A 14809-nucleotide genomic window follows, 5' to 3' on the forward strand; every position below is an offset into this window, starting at 1 on the left:
AACTACTGGGATCAAATGTTTTTAAAATTTTGTAGATTCTGTAAGTTTAATAATTTAGTTGTATTTTAGAATTACAGATTATCCACCTGCATATAAAGACATAGTTAGGATAAGATAATCACTAAATCCTGAAGGTTATATAGTTTCAAATGAGTTTTTACCTTTCTTGTTACACTCTTTCAATGTTTTCGTGATCAGATCAGATTTACTTACACTATCTTTAAAAATAATACATTGTCATTAGAACTTTTATTAAGAACATTTTGTATTTATATTTCCTCATTTTGAAAAAAAATCAACTGCATACCATTTAGACAAGAGTCAAGATCACATAGCAAGTGACCATTGTCTTGTCGGTTCTGGCTGGAATGATTGAATAGTGGCTATGAATCATGATTTTCTAATCAAGCCAGCAGGTAAGTCAGGGTGGTCTCTGGCCAGCTCCACTTACTGGTACAGAGTGCTTATCCTCGAAAAGGTAAATGCAGTGATGTGCTTCAAAACACTTTCCTTTGGATTTCTTTGTTTTGTTCATTCCAACCATTCCCCATGCACAACGCAGAGATAAATTTTGTAAGTAACAAATTAATGAAGTCTGTTTTAATGAGATTTGATAGTGTCTGCTAATGTGCCTCCTCATTTCCATGAACTTTTATTTTTACTAAGACCTTTGTTTTAATTCTCCTTTCCACATTCAACTTGCTATTCAGTAAGTGCCTCGGTGTACTTGGACTTCATTTTCATTCTTCTTCATCGCCAGAGTGATTAGCTACATTTTTTTGAAGTTAGTGCAGGCTATCCACATGAAAGAAGGAGGCAGAGGTAAGAAACGGACAGAAGAATCAGAACACAGAATTTTAGGCTAGGAGTTTCTGGTGTAGAATAGGAGGGAGAACATCTTCACTTGAGTTTCAAATGATATTCTACCTAGATTTATAAAAAGAGCAAACCTATATGTAAATTTGATATTCTATTGATCTTTGATACATGGATAATGTTACAGAAAAAAAGATTAAGAAAGTATAGAACACATATTATTTCCTGATTTGTTTGTTAAATAGCTACTTACTGAGAAATAAGCTTAGAACTTAGAAATAGACCAGAAACTCAGTATTTCTTGTTAGATTCTATCTGCAAGATGTTTGTCTCATAAACCAATATAGAATTCTATAATTGTATTTCTCTTGTTGCATTACCTTTATAAAATTTTGATATCTACATTGTTTTGTAACTACTATTTTATATAAAACAGAATTTTTCGAAATGAGCTGTATAATTAGAAAATTATATGATAATTTCTTAAATTTGCTTTGGATGGAAAGTTAGTGGAAGCAGAGACTGTTGTTTGTAGCTAGCCCAATGGTTATTAATAAATAATCCTGAAAGAAATGGGAGATTGATGACACTGGTACTCTGAGAACTCCATCCTTGTGTGAGTCATTTTATTTTGCTAGACTGATACAATAATTGTAAGTATTTTGTCATTTTAAAATTTATTGCATATCTTGTCGTCATAGAATGTTTACCAATCAAGGTAAGGAGGCAATTGTAATAGGACTAGATCTCCTTTAGTCATTGCAAAGATTATACATTTGTAACTTGAGGCTAGAATACAGTTTGAAAGGCTTATCATAAACTATCTTCTTACTAATTTATCAGCTTTTCTGGTAAGCTTTCATTTACTCACCAAGTATGGTTGTGTTTTGTAATTTTTGGTCTCACTAATATAGTTAAATGATCTCAACTAGTTTTCAAAGCCTATATACAATTTCATAAACTTAGATATTATAGCTGGACTTTTAAAATGGCACCATGTCTCAAATTTGTCTTCCTAGAACTTAAATATCTGCCCTAGAAGGTTCCAAGTGCTGCTTGGCTTATCACAATTACTGACAGTCCAGTCACATCCTTCTTAATAACTGGCACCCTCACGTTTGTTGGTTGGCATATTCATGTTTCTCTTTGTTTCATAAAAAAATTCCGTGACTGCTGAACTAATATCTCTAATTTAGGAGAGGGAAATAATTTAGCTTTAGAGGTAATACAATCTGTTTCCACAAAAGCAGGCACAGCTGAAAGAATCTTTCTAGAGTCCTGATAATTACTTTCTGTTATAGGGTGGCTAGGGAGGAGTTGATCAGTTAAATCAGCAATCCAGCATGATTTGTTTGACTCATTAGAATAACAAAAATTCCAGCTACGTTTTTGTAGCAATTGTGTAAAAGTATAAATTTCAAAAGCTGATATTGTTTATTATATTCAAATACATCAGAAGCATGTGTTGGATTGCTATTTATTAGTGAAGAAAACTGATTCAGAAGAAAATTTGATAGTTTATGTATAGTTGTTAGAATAAATAATGCTACAATGAGATTACTTAGGCAAGGTACAAAACTAGAACTGTACTGCAGAAGAATAAAATCATAACCTTTGTTGTCCTTTTTCTATTGGATGGAAATTATTGCACCTCTATCAACCAAGCTCATTTATAACTCATTATGGTTCTACACGTCTACCTTATATAGACTAGGCCTGATCAATAGTAATCAGTAAGTCAAACAATGGTACAGTTCCTCTGAGATTAGTTAATCCATTCCTGTTAGACAATGTATCAGTGAAAATTAAAAATACATGTTTTCTAGCCCTGTTTTCTAGAGGTTGGAAGACATTTCACTAATGATTATGGTTTCATGGATACTGCAAACACCTTTTTGCACCTTTCACATTTTTTCAGGAGAGGAACCACTTTCTCCAGAGAACCACTAAGTCCTGAACTTTCCATAGTACATTCATGGTTTGGTATTTATAATTGTCAATAGGGACAATTGTCAAAAGGGTCAATAACCTTTACAAAAGATCAGCATATTTCTCAACTTTGGACTATTTTTTTATATCAGAAATACATATACTTATAGGTAATTGCTTAAAATTTGCTTTCATTTCATACTTTGCAACCTAGGAAGTTTTAGAATGCTGGAATATGTAGGAGTCTAACTTAACGCTGTCTGAGGTGATAAAGTTCAAGGATAGCTCTTTCCATTTGAGAATGGATCAGATTCTTTGGGTCACAGCAAATTCAGATTGCCTAGGTGGAAAATAATGTAGGTAAAGAAAAGATGATGTACTTCCTTCATGGATAGCTATCTCTTTAGCTTTCATGTTTAGGAAAGACCTTGAAACCAAGGTGAGCTTGTGGCTTGTGCATCAGTACTGTATTCAGGAAATTTTAGGATTCAAAAATATGAGCTCATATTATTTTTAGGCTACATTTTTTTCAGGTAATTTAGAAAAAATCATATTTACTAAGGTTGTGGTTTAAGGGCATCTTTTATGATCAAGTTTTGCCCTCATGGCAGAGGAGTGGGAAGAACAATTTGTAAATGTATGTCCTGCTTTTTGGTAAATAAATGAAAGCAGACAGTTTTTCATGGATCCGCCTTTATCTCAAAATGATCTTTATGCCAAAGTGGCAAATTTTGAGGTGGCATCTTTTGCTACCTGAACCTTCATAGCCTTTGACTTGCTTTCATAGTTTATGTAAGTTGCTTTATCTCTCAAAAAAGTATTTGCTGAATTTTGTTAATATGTCTACCCTCCAGTAGGCATTTAAGAAATGAAAATTGGCAGAAAAAATGTAACTTTTGTCTATATGTAGTATATAATCTTGTGGAGGAGGAGAACAGATATTTATCAAATAAACACACACATATTTCTTAAAGTGTAATGAGTACTATCAGTGAATTAGCAGGGTGCTAGAGTTGAGAATCTGGGTATACTTGTGATGGACTGGGGAGGATGGAGATTCCAGGATGGTTTTCCTGTAGATTATTGCCTTTTAGCTTGGAGTTTAAGGATGACTCCAAGGACAAAAGGTAGGTTGTTAGCTTTAGCTATTTTCTTAGACTTTTAGAGTTTTTAAATTTATTTATTTTCAGGTAGGAAGAAATTGCTGTTGGGATTTTCACTTCACTTCAGGGAACTTTTGGTTATCAACTTCTGCATTTTTCCACACTAGACCATTCCAAACTTTTCACAAAGACCCTAGTCATCTATTTTTGCATAATTATTTGGTAATAACTGGGCAAAGAATTCCTCTTCCAGGTTTGGTTTAAGGGACAGAATGTGTTGGGGTAAGTGTGTACAATGCCCAGGAATGGTACAGAATGCTTTGTACCATTACTTTCTTCATTAGTGTAGTTCTCAATACATGCTTGGTTTGAATTGGGTAAACAGAAAAAATTACTATCCTCCATTAAGGTGCTTTTGACCCCATTTACTGTGCCAAAATCCCATGCATACTTTTTTGCCTGTACAAAATATAACCAATATGGGCATTTCAGAATAAGTTCAATTTATCTATAGCCACAGCTTTTCAACACCCCTCCATACTCACTATAAACTATAATTGTCATTTGGTAATTACAAGGGCTCTACTAAAAAAACAGTTGACAAGCAACAAGATGAATAATACAAAAGTATGAGTAGGTGACAAATCTTGCCCACTTTTTTGAGTTGCTAAGGCAGAGGCTCATTTTTCAAATATGACAGAATTGCTTAAATAGCTGCAATTTTTCTTTGGGATATTTAGGTTGTCATGCTACATTTGAAAAGCCAATGAAAAATCCATTTTATTTTTTGAGGAGTCTCACCAAAATGTATAGATAATTTTTAATTGGGTAGATGGAGGAATTTGCTCTTCATTAGAGAAATGAAATTAGGACACCATTATAATTTTTTATAAGCAAAGGAGGCTCTAGAAAGAGTTTGCAAACAACAATCACGTCAAAGATCACGCTAAAAGTGATAGGAAGACATGTAAATCTCTCTTTGCTAGATCAATGCAAAGTTGAGAATATTTTTAATAAAAGTTTATTGAAATAAGACAACAATTTCAACAATTTATTGAAAAAAACAACTGATTGTGCTGGTTGCTCATTAATTTTATATTTTCACACTTTGAAATTTTCACAAACAAGTCATACACTTGCCCCTAATGTTTTGAGTTTTCACTAGAAAATAAAACTGCAGGTTATTGCTGTACCTTTTTTTTCATTGCATTAAGGAAGTTACAACATATTAACCCACGTTATTGTGATTGTGATGTCTTATACCTGATAGCAACTTCCAGAAAAAAGGCATTTGAAGAGTCTTATTTACTCGTACTTCTGGATTCCTAATTTCCAAAATCAAAGAGGGAAGTCACTCCCAAATTGCATCAAGTTGAATAAAGCAAAAAATTCATTCTTATGTAGGATCATGTTTTCCTCAGCAATCTTAGAGTCAACTGCTATTCTTTCAACTTTCACAAATCATGCCTTTTGTTAACTTTACATTCCAGAACATTGTCTTTTATTTAACATCTTTCATTGGAGGAATTTCTCATAAGCAGAAGACACGAAAAATAGAAAATGCAAAAGCATCTGCTCCACAGTCATCCTGTAGTATCCAATTGATGGTAAAATGAACCGATAATATATATTCATACAGACGCAAGGATTAGTTTAAAAATGGGTACAAGTGGGTGGGAAGCAGAAAGTCACAAAAAGCCCCAATTCAAAATCCACTCCATCTCATGGAAACTTTAAGATATCCACAAACCAGATAATCACATAGACGATTTATTTTAGAATAAGATAGATTAGTACAAGATTACAGATGGCCTCAGGAGAAGGAAATACACAGGATTTTTTAACAGTCAAGGGTGACAAATGATAATTTTTTATGAATGCAGAATTAGACGTAGCCCATTCTTTACATGCTCAAAATCACTTCAGAGGGAAAAGTAGGTTGGTTGAGACAGGGATGGAGAGGAGAGATGGGGTCCAGGGCTGAATGTATGTAGAAATGGAGTGGATGGCTGCCTGCTTGGTAAATGCCTGGCCTTTAATACACTTTCCAATAATGACTTGGCTAGTCCCAACTGCATTTAATAGGAAAAAGAAAACAAAACCAAGCATTTTATTTCAGCACGTTAGACAAAATTTGAAAATTCTTAAGAGAGCTGACAATGTGTGTCTCAGATGAAGTCCTGTTTGCTTTCATGGAGATTACTGAGATCTTCAGTATCTATTTTGCTTGTCCTGTCAGCAGCACAATCGAATGATATGCACAGCAGAGGTGACTCATGGGAGAGAGGATGTTCTCCAGCTTCACACTACAGCTCTCTTCAGACCATTACGTTCTTCAGTTTATTACCTAGCACTATCACCGGCCTGGCTTGACCATGGTCATCACTGATATATGAGATATATCTGTAAGGCTAAAGGAAAAGAAGAACAGCTCCCTATTGTTATAAAATACTAGCATTATGATTTGAAAATTAAACCTCTCTATCACAGGCAATGAAATGCTATTATTTGACAAATACTAAAAATTCACTGAAAATACATGTCTATGGTTATGAAATGACTGAGCTGCTCTGCCCTTTGCATCAGGTGCCACCCAGCCATGTACAGTTGCATTTAAATTCTAAAACTCGTGCAGGGCATAGTGAGATTTTGCAATCTTAAATCTCTTTGAAAAAGTGAATTTCAAAATGACCTCCTTAGAGGAGTTGCTAAGGTGTTCGGTTCAGTTGTTGTTTTTTTTTTTTGTTTCCACTGTAGTCATTTTTATGTTGTTCTGACATTCAAATGATGAGTTAAGATCAAATTTCCAAAGTTACAAATAAAAACATTTGCCATTGTAACAAACATGCCCATAGTTATTCTACTTATAAATGAGAGAGGTGACAGGACTACAAAGCAGGACCAAATAGTATGTGAGGAACGGGGTGAATATAGCATATAAAAAGTAAAAAAAAGTGTTAGAATAATATTGTTACTCTTCAGAACAACTTTCACTTCCAATGTTTTATAAGTTAATATTCTACAACATGATAAACTGTTAATTAGGAGCATTTTCTTTCTGTCAGAGACACATTTTTCTGTTTATTGACAGATACCTACCAAATAACAGCCAATTATGTATCTTGGACCTTTAGTCAATAAGTAACATTCTTTTGGTAATCAAGTTATTCTGAGGTGCAAATTAAAATATCTCATTAACTGCTACCTTTGTGCATTTAAAAAGCATAGCTTGATGAAAATGAATTTTAAAAATGAAGCAAAACACTGCTGTACACATACCTTGCTCACATGTGAGCTCATCACTACTGGCCAAATAATCCCTTTGCCAGCCCAGGTGCTGGCAGCATCCAAGAGGCAATGGAAAATTTCAAAACAGATTTGTGGAGAGATCTTTCAGATAGTCAATACTACCTGAATTAAAACATATAAATTATAGGATTTATTGAGTAGTTGAAAAATAGCTCACATGCAAATTTGCTATCATTAATAATAATTCATTTGAAGTACTATTTTTCTCAAAGATTTTATTTGTCTGACATCAAAGTGGTTAGAGTGAACGCAATTATTCTAATAGTTTGTTAATTTAGAGGGAGCATTCAGATATACTTTATTGTCAGAAATTTCATTGCATTTTATTAATCTTTTCAACAAATATGTAATTGCTGTGAAGTGCAGTATACTTATTATTCAGGAGAAACAAAGATGAATTTACTCAACTGACATAATTCAGTTCTTACTGTGTGTGACAAGACTCTCTAGGGTCTGAATATGGCATAGTATGAAGCAAACAGGAAAATATCCTTGCCTGTGTAATCTAATTTTATATTCTATCAAGAATGTGGAGATGGATGATGAGACAGTGTTTGTAAATTACTGTTATAGAAAGGTGAAAGGAGAAAAGGTAAGTAAAACTCCTGACTTCATCTTTGGTATTTGCTGACCACTTACCCTCATATGACTTTCTCTTTCTGTTCTACAGCAAGCTGATAAGAAAACCTTGAGTTACCACTTGTTTTTTTTAAATGAATTTTGAGGAGGTATGGAAGAAAGGAATACATTTTATATAATGCTACAATGAGGTCCACTATTGACTTCTGACTAGCAGAAGTTTTAAGTGTAGTTTAAAAAAAATCTGTTATAATAGCAGTGGGGAGACAGAAGCCAGAGTATCTAGAGTTCAAGCCCAGCCTGGGCTACATAACAAGACCCTGTATCAACAAAAACAAGGACTGGGATGTAGCTCAGTGTTACATCCCCCAAGTCAGAGTGCTTGTCTAGTATGCACAGGGCTCTAGGTTCCATCCCAGCAATGAAAAAACAATCTGTAATGAACAGTTAAGTGAGTTACCAGAGTGCGAACGGTGAGCTCACAAAACAAAGATTTCAATGTAGACTTTGTTATTATCAAATGAGCTTAAAGGGACAAGTTGCAGTTAAAGTTGGAGTGGAAGAGCCTGCACTGTTGCTGCACACCAGCTTGTTGCTTGGTCTACATTTTCATAAGCTTTTGAGCAGGTACATGTTAGACACTTCTGCTTCATGGTCAAGACAGAACTTATGCTATCTATACAGGCAATTGGTTATTCTGTTCTTCTGTCCTTTTTCCCTGATTGTATCTACTGCCTTGTCTTGACTTACAATAATCTACAGAAACAAATGGTTTGTAGTTTATTTAGAAATAATACAGAAAAGATTGGTGTTATTTTTGGTGAAGAAAATTAGTTTTGTATAGTTTATTTCAAACTAAATAAAATGTGAATTTTCCTTAAAAAAAAAAAAGAAGAAAACATGTGTTCCCCACTTTGGCACTGGCAGGATGCTAAAACTATGTAAGACCTTGTTCTTCCCATCAAACGTGAATATTTACCTGAGACGCATCCTCAACTGCCCGTCATAATAAAATGAAAGCTAGTGTCATTTGCCACCCTTGCCTGTGTTTTCATTTTATTTTTTTGACTTGTTTACCAAACTGGTATTGCTTTCTCCAGAAAGTGAGGTTCCATAGCTTCTGGGTGTATGTGAGTCAGCTTACATTTCAATATGAATACCAAGGTTTGGGTGTCAGAGGATTGTGACTGTGGAATGTGACCACAGCCTGGAGAGAGGAGGTGTGGTTTGCAGGGAAAAGCTACAGAACAGCGGGCTGAAAATGAACTATGTTAGTGAAAAGTCTAAAGGAAGTCGGGTATGAGTCCTGGGCATTCCTTGGAGGAGGATATTCTAGGAAGAGAAACAAATTGTACAAATGCCTCGGGACAAGGGCATGCAGTCAACTCATGAAACATCAGGAGAGGGCTGGATGAGTGGCACAAGTGGTAGACATCAGCCGAGGAAGCTTGAGGCCCTGAGTTCAAACCACAATGCTGCCCAAAAAAAACCCCCAAAAAGCCCCGATTCAAATACCAAGGGAGAGGGGGGTGATGAGGCTGGATTTGAGACAGAAAGTGGGGCATAGGACCACAGGTACAGATAAGACTGGAGAAGTCCTGGTGGGAGGAACAGATGATACAAGATCCAATGGTACATTTTAAGGAGTTTTTGGTTTTTCTGAATAAGATAAAAAAGCACTAGAGAAATTTTTGAACAAACTTAGGTAATTTAGGATAACAGTAATCTAATTTTCAATGTAACACAATCTCTCTGTTGCTATTTTCGGAAATGACAAAGTTGTGGTTGGGTATGTGTGAGTATGAAACACTTGGGAGATGAAACTTGATGACAAGTTTACATGTGCATGGGTATGGGGGAAGTGATAAGATGTGGCTATATTCTCTTCTGAAAGTGAGCCAGCAGGATTTCTACAGATTGAACATGCAGTATGAAAAAGGTAAGTCAAGAATTACTACAAGGATGGTGTCCTATGCAAATGGAAGAGCAGGTTGGGTACCACACATCATACAATAAGGAGAATAGCAAGGTCAAGTACAATACTAGATTAAAAAAGTGACACTTGTTATATCATAGGGATGGAGATGGGTGAACTTTAGGGAGAAGGAGCAATGGAGCTAAGGAATGAAGAAACTAATTATATTATGTTTACAAACTATAGATTTGGGGTTTGATTTTCAGAATAAGAGTGGGGATTGGGAAGAAGTAAGGCCTTCTAAGTTCAAAGGGAGCAATCCTTCCCAGTTTCTCAGGGTACCACCCTATGGCCAGAACTACTCTACCCAATTCTAGCGATCCTCATTCCATCCACTCTTAGTATAACAGAGTTTTGTGTTCAAAACAGGTGGTTCCTTACCTTCAGTGAAGGCCATAATCTACCCATAATGGAGGAGCAAAGTTTTCTGGTGATCTGTCAAACTTTAGCACCTGTTCTCAGGTAAGATATTTTGAAACACATTATTAATGTACTAGTTGATTTGTGTTTTTAAGAAAGACTAGAAGGACATTTATAAAACCTGAGTTATTTCCAGTGATATATTAGAGACATACACATGATGACGAAATGCAAAACAAATCCCAATTTATAAAAAAAGACAGTGATTCTGGGTATGGAAGTTCTGATCTGGAATTGAATTTTTAACTAGGAGTGCTGACATCCGATAGACAAAGATTGAGTTCAACAGACACCAAATCAGAGCCCGAGATAGTTGTCACCATAACACCTAATACTGAAGCAAGGAATTATGTATGTGGTTTCTGTTATATTCCCATAGTTGATCTGGCTATTAGATCTATAGAAAGTGCCATTAAATGTCAAGAGGCTATAATTCCCTAGATTATTTAGATAACTGAGAGTTTTATAGTCACCTACTGATATAGAGCAAGGATCCCTCTGCCTGTTGTAATCAATCAGCCACTGAATTTATTTAAGATCTAGGTATTGGTTTTTTGTTAATGTCCATATTAACTTCTTAATCATTATAGTCTGTGATGATGAACAGGTTTTGGAATTGGATGGTGGTAATCGTTGAACAATTGTGCATATCCTGAAAAAACATTGGATTATATATTCTAAAAGGATGAATTTTATTACCTGTGAATCTCAAATGAAAGATTGAAATATATTCAAAAAAGACATATATTATTCACATGATCCCTAATATCCTGCGTATAGTCTCTTAAGGAAATGTGCTGGACAGCATGGGGCTTGTCTTAGCCATTCCCAGATGCTGTGAACACGTGGAAATCTCCAGGACAGCACTGAATGATGAGTCTCATCACGTTAAGCGTTAATGATGGCTGCTCTCTCTCTTCTCTATCCTCAGGGTCATAAATAGCTAATAGGCATTCTATATCATCCTAATAGTAGAGTGGAAATATGATTTACTAGTTTCAATCTCGTGGTAGGGTAAAAAAGTACAAAACTTAAAGAACTGTCCAAAAATGATATATGTACATACCATAATGTCCCCGTGAATGTGGTACTAGCATTGTTCTATTAATCTGAAATCAGAATAAAGTTTTAACAACTTGGTGGTACAAGATCCGTGGAACTTTGTGTCATCTTTTTCATGTATATTACTAACCTGCTTCTTACCCTTTCTATTAAAATTTTAAAAAGTCAGCCAATCACCAGGATATTTTAGGGGAGTTATTGACAGAGGAAGGACTGCATACTAGTAGTTCTATGCCAGCTGCCTGCAGCTTACACCTATAATCCTAGCTAGAGATCAGGAGCATCATGGTTCAAAGCCAGTCCCAGGCAAATAGTTGGTGTGACCCTATTTTGAAAAAAAAAAATCACAAAAAGGACTGGCAGAGAGGCTCAAGTGGTAAGAGTCTCTACCTAGCAAGTGTGAGGCCCTGAGTTCAAACCCCAGTGCTGCCAAAAATGAGAAACAGTAGTCCCTATGTTGTTTTACATTGTGTACTTGTTTTCCTTTGTGTCTTATGAAACAATAAGCATAGGCTGGGTTCAGGTTGGGTCCTTAACTCGAGCTACTTGCCTGTCCATTTCTATTATTTGTCTATCTGGATGAATTTGTTAATTTTCCACCTTTCAAACAGCTACAGAGTATCAGTTTGGAACACCTGCTGATAACCTTAAAATTCCGTTACCTCCTAAGCCTGTTCAAGACACCAACTAAATGACAACAGCCCATTCCAGAGTTTTCCTGCCATACCTTCATTGCTTACGATCTTTGAACCAATTGATTCTTTAGGCTAATACAAGTTCTCACAAAAATAACTTTGGTTTAGTCTATGTTTGGTAAGATTTGGAGATTTTAACATTGTTTACCAAATATTCTGGTTTCTTCTCTACATTTCTAACCTTCTTGTCAGGAAAATTTATACCATTGCACATCTGAACTCAATAGTAGTATTGAACTAGCTCTGACTAAAGACATTTGGACAAAAGTCATTTATATCACTTCCAGGCAACTTCATCATCTGGATCATGACTTTCGTGTCCATTTCATTTGTTCCTTTCTGCCACAAAACTAGATAATTTTGAGAACTTTTCCTTCAACTTCAAATATGCTCTTATAATCAAGTCCTTACTTGGCCTGTATGGTTTCTGTTATTTAGAAGGGTATCTCTAAGTTACTTAGCTGTCAGTTTATTGAAGTCATCTTATTGAAAATGAACTTTAATAAGACATTTTCTAAGTAGGAAGAAGAGAGCACATAAACAGCCCTTTCCATGAAAAGAAGACATGTTTGAAAGTTTCAAAGCCTAATGCCAGGTGATTAAGTGAAACTTAAACCCCATTCTCACCCTTGGTATTGGTTTATGGGGAGGCAAGTGGTATCATCTCTAGGCATCCTGAAATCTTCCCCTATCAACCATGACCCTCTTGACCTCTTACTTCTAAGAGTATACTCTGTTTGTGTGTGTGTGTGAATAGACTCATCCTTTTGTTATCATAGACTGTCAACCATCAATTGAGCCTTCAGGATAGTTATATTTTTCAATCTCATTAATGAGGTCCTTGTGCCAAATTTTGACATATGAGCAATGATGAAATTGTTTCTGCAAATTGCCTAGCTTCTTTCTTGCCTTACTCAAAGCCATAATAGAGTCATTCTTTTTCCCTTTCTTTCTTCACACCTTTACAAAACTGATACAGGAAATTAAACTGCTTTTCCAGAGACTTGTTCTATAGCATCTTTTTATTTTTTGGTGCTTCTTTTCATGTAATCTCATGTTGAAGAGTACAGCTTTCTTTACTGAAGCATGAGTAACAATTGTGGTACTAGCTAAGCAGTTTCTGCAAACTGGCTGCTGAAGGTTGAACTTCACATGGCAGGCAGTTGGGAAAGGGAAATGGAAGAAAAGTATAAGGAAACAAAATCAAGCAAGTAAAGCAAGTATCCACAAACACAAACTGGGGTCCATGACTATAGACTGAACTCTATTACAATTCTTCTTGCTTCTACCCCAGCACTGTGGATATCCTGTTGAAGTTGAGGCTCTTACAAAGCTAACTACTCACACTTGGTCTAGGAGGGTAAGAAGACAAAACAGGACCCAGGGGAAGATGCAGCAGTCACAGCTGCAGTTAGTCCTCACATCTGTGATGCAAATCAACAGCTCACTTACAATCTGTGTGAGCTAAAATTTGTTGCTGCTATACTTCCTGTCTCCATGTCTTACAGAAGACTGTCTTATAGTTCACACTAATAGAAACATATAGTATCCATTGGAGGTCAATCAAAAGACACTGACCTTCAAAATCTTTGATCATTCTGAGGATTTGAGTGTGGATAACTTGAAAATTAGTGGAAATTTTCCACAAAAATAGAAGAATTGTAAGAAATGCTTTTTCAGATTAGTCAAAGGACTAGAATCAAATATATTTCATTGAAGTTACCATTAGCTTTGAGTAACTCTCCTGTGAAAATAAAGATCATAAAATTATGTAAGTGTTCACTATATTTCCATGAACTACCTAAATTATTCCTTTTTAATATGGTCAATGAGAAAGATATTGTTTCTCGGGGTTTTATAGATAAAAAAGCATACAAATAGGTTTTAGGAGATTTGCTCAAGGTCACACAGCAAATAATTGGCAGAGTCAAAGTTAGAATCCAGATAGACCTGCTCAGGAACCCATGAGTTTTGCTGTATGCAGCAACACTTCACATCTTCTGGATGTAGTTAGATCTGGCACCTGATTTTTGCTCTGGAAATCACACAACTTTGATTTCAACAGACTTCCCTAACAAGTTTTAAAGGTGGGTAAAGTTTTATGAACAAACAGTAATATTGCTAGAAATTTTATCATAGTCATTTATTGTATTTTTCCCTCAAGATGTCCACCATCACACAGTATTTCGCTAAAAATAAATAAATAAATAAATACAAAACATGCTGACAGCATAACAGGAAAATGTGAGATGAACTGTGTCAAAAATAGAGTAAAAATGTGCCTAAAATGTTACCTGGGAGATTTTGCTGTAAAAAGAAAAGTCCCTTTTAAATAAATGTAAGATTATTTTGTGAATGTTATCTATATAAATGGAAAAAAAAAGCTACCAGTAGTCCCCTCTTGTCCATTGTTTGGCTTTTCAAGGTTTGTGATCTGTGATCCACCACTGTCCAAAAGTATTAAATGGAAAATTCTAGAAGCTTGAGAGGTATAAAAATTGCATGCTGTTTTGCTCCATCCAGCTCAGGGCATGAGTATACACGGCCTACCCTTGAGTCATTTAGTGTTTATGTTCAAGGACTCCTTTCCTTACCTAAAATGGCCTCAACATGCAAGAGTGGGCAACTCAAATATCAAAGACAAGTCATAAAGTGGTTCCTTTAAAAGCAAAGGCAAAAGATTAACATAGGAGCATATGTGTACAAAAAAGTGTGTGTGTGTGTGTGTGTGTGTGTGGTGTGTCTCTACATACATAGCATATGCATATGGTGTATACAGCACATATATGTGTAGATAGCCTAATATGCATAATGGAGTATATGATACATATATGTGTGTATGTTTAAAAGTACTATCTGTGCTTTTAGGTATCCAATGGGTGTCTTAGAACAGATCAACTACTGATAAGGGGCACTACTGT

General features: G+C 35.4%; 1 long non-coding RNA gene across 1 annotated transcript in view; it reads left to right on the top strand.

Annotated features, from left to right (window-relative positions):
* Positions 1 to 14809, top strand: part of LOC141423943 (uncharacterized) — a 76266-nt gene that overhangs the window by 38744 nt on the left and 22713 nt on the right. The window contains exon 2 of the long non-coding RNA XR_012448709.1: positions 10081 to 10173. This is a non-coding gene — a long non-coding RNA (uncharacterized lncRNA). The remainder of the gene's footprint in view (positions 1 to 10080; positions 10174 to 14809) is intronic.

The sequence above is a fragment of the Castor canadensis genome, chromosome 6, assembly GCF_047511655.1.
Source record: "Castor canadensis chromosome 6, mCasCan1.hap1v2, whole genome shotgun sequence".
NCBI lineage: Eukaryota > Metazoa > Chordata > Mammalia > Rodentia > Castoridae > Castor > Castor canadensis.